The sequence below is a fragment of the Centruroides vittatus genome, unplaced genomic scaffold (genome assembly GCF_030686945.1).
Source record: "Centruroides vittatus isolate TY-2023 unplaced genomic scaffold, ASM3068694v2 contig_815, whole genome shotgun sequence".
Classification (NCBI taxonomy): domain Eukaryota; kingdom Metazoa; phylum Arthropoda; class Arachnida; order Scorpiones; family Buthidae; genus Centruroides; species Centruroides vittatus.
This window is the reverse complement of record NW_027122531.1, coordinates 60,198-63,166: the sequence shown is the minus strand read 5'-3', so window position 1 is coordinate 63,166 and position 2,969 is coordinate 60,198.

The following is a 2,969-nucleotide window of genomic DNA, read 5'->3' as shown; positions in this document are numbered from 1 at the left end:
GTTGTCATATGCTCCTACAAATCACGTTGCCACATGTCAAGTAGATTTATTTAATCTTAAAATTAATTAATCATTATATTAATGCTTTAATATGATTAATATTTAAGAAAAAAATATTAATTTTAACTATTTTTTCTTAATTTTTTTTAAAATTTACACTAGATCGTTTATCCGGCGCTCAAAGCGCTTTGCGGCGAGAAGTTTGTTTATCCATTTCGTTAGTAGTTTTGCCGTTTTCAAGTATTTTTGTATTTTTTTTTTTTGTTTTCTATTAGTAAAAGAAACAACAGCATGCCGAATAAGTGTTTTGTGTTTGTTTGTCTGGCTACTGCATATTTGATAAAAAGTGGCATTTTTTACATCACTTTCGATCTAATTAGATAAGTGGAAACGTATAATTCCTCGGAAAGATTTACAACTCGCAAGAAAATCGCGAATATGTGACTTGATTTTGATGAAAGATTTCTGATTAAGAATTATGTGCATATAACTGAGGGTAAAGGAGTACGGCCGGATGGCCGAGCGGTCAAGGTGGCAGCCTACCGCTCTGGGGGACCCGGGATCGAATCCGAACGGGTCGAAAATCCCCAGGAATTTTTCGGGGGGTGGTCCGTTCGGATATGTCGGGCCCCGTCCCTCACCACCCGGTCGCCCCATTGTGGGCCTGGCCGAACCCATAATGGGCCTTCTAAAAGAGGCCCTCTTAGTGCCCACAGGGCGGAAAGAGTTAAAAAAAAAAGAAAGTAAAGGAGTTGGGATTCTCCGTGGAAAATGGCAACTAACACAGGATGCTTATCCTTCGAATTTTTCCAATTGCCTGTTATATTTGTCAGTTAATGTTCTAGAACAGGGGTCCCCAACCTTTTTGTACCTAAGAGCACATTCTAGAATACCGGCCAGACGGCGGGCACCACTTATTTTTTCAAGGTGAATTTATACTTGGACATAGTTAATAATACATACACATAATGTACAGAAAACATTTAATTCCGAAAATGTAATAAAACATACACAAGACTATTAACAATAATTTTTACAAAACAAGTAATTACTAAACAATGCATACAAAATCTACAGAGTATAAAAATTCTTTATAAAAAATATAAATCTGAAAGTAAATGTGATTTTTGGCATTGCATTTCATTGGCCATTGCTTCGTAATTAGGAGAGTATGATGATATTCCTGCTCGTAAGCAATCGTCAAGGTGTTCTTCTGTAAGTCGTGATCTGTATTTTGATTTTATGATATTCAGAACGGACCGGTTTATTTCATTTCAGGTATGGGAAATTTGGTTGGTGAAGATTTGACGGAGGGGAAAAAGAGATCGGTTGCATTTCGCTTTGTGCTTTTATCTGTGTTGGACGCCATTTCTACTTTTGAGTGGTTAATCATTAAAAACGAAAAAACTTTTACATAGCATTTTATTGAAAACCGAAATATTTTTATTTTTATCGTGATCGCACAGCGGCGGGCACACGTAAAACGATCGGCGGGCGCTATGGTGCCCGCGGGCATAGGGTTTTTTTTTTTTTTTTTTTTAACTCTTTCCGCTCTGTGGGCACTAAGAGGGCCTCTTTTAGTAGGCCCATTATGGGTTCGGCCAGGCCCACAATGGGGCGACCGGGTGGTGAGGGACGGGGCCCGACATATCCGAACGGACCACCCCCCGAAAAATTCCTGGGGATTATTCGACCCGTTCGGATTCGATCCCGGGTCCCCCAGAGCGGTAGGCTGCCACCTTTACCGCTCGGCCATCCGGCCGTCGAGCATAGGGTTGGGGACCACTGTTCTAGAACATTTAAAATTGTTTGCAGAATACTAGCACATCAACTATTATTATTAACCACTTTTCAAATTGAATAAATTAAATTTAAAATTTATTTACAATTTTAAATTGAGTTAATTTTTTGAATGTTTCAATTTTTTTTTGTTTTTTAACTTTTTCCACCCTGTGGGCTAGGACTTCTTTTAGAAGGCCCATTATGGGTTCGGCCAGGCCCACAATGGGACGACCGGGTGGTGAGGGACGGGGCCCGACATATCCGAACGGACCACCCCCCGAAAAATTCCTGGGGATTTTCGACCCGTTCGGATTCGATCCCGGGTCCCCCAGAGCGGTAGGCTGCCACCTTGACCGCTCGGCCACACAGCCAGTAAATGTTTCAATTAAAAATTATTATATTGCATTTGTGTATGCAAGTTTTCTATATAATTTTCTCTTTCTGTACGCAGTATATCTGTTTAATTACGAGCAGCTGATATATTTTCAATTTTTTTATACAGTAAAAGATACAGAATAATGGGTATTTTAGTGTTGTTAAGCTTATTGAGCGAAGCTCTTTACCCACAGAGATCAGTATCCTTTTCCCGGAAAATACTTAGCGTAATTTATTTTACATAATTATCAAAGCAATAAAACGTCAATATAAAATTGTTCATTTACATTACACGAATTAAAAATCGATATCCTATTTTCAGTCGAAGTCTCTGGTTTATGTTAGTACTTTCAAACCGAATAAGAAAAATTTTCGGCTGAAATAAAAAAAAAACAAAATGATGACGATAACGTTGTATGCAGCTGCTAGAAACCGCTTCATTAGACATGCGGAGCGCGTTGACTGCCATGACATGCAAAGATTCGGAAGTTCATCACTTGGTGGTACAATATTAGTATAAGGCAATGCGACACATAGACAATCTGTCGATGGGGATGCCTTTAAGGAAAACTGGTCCTCATTTAGGTGCTAATAAAAATCGTAAATAAAACCCGAAAATTCCACATGGCCAGCTCGTTGGCAAGGCGCGAACTCACGACCCAGTGATTTGTAGTTTCGTCCAGTCGACCACTGGCAAACACGAAAATTTCTAGAAAAAACTAAAATGAAGATTGGAATATGGTAACCCTATCATTTGTAGAAATGTATTAATTAAAAGTATGGTGGCTAAAAGTCTAAAAGTTCAATTTTAG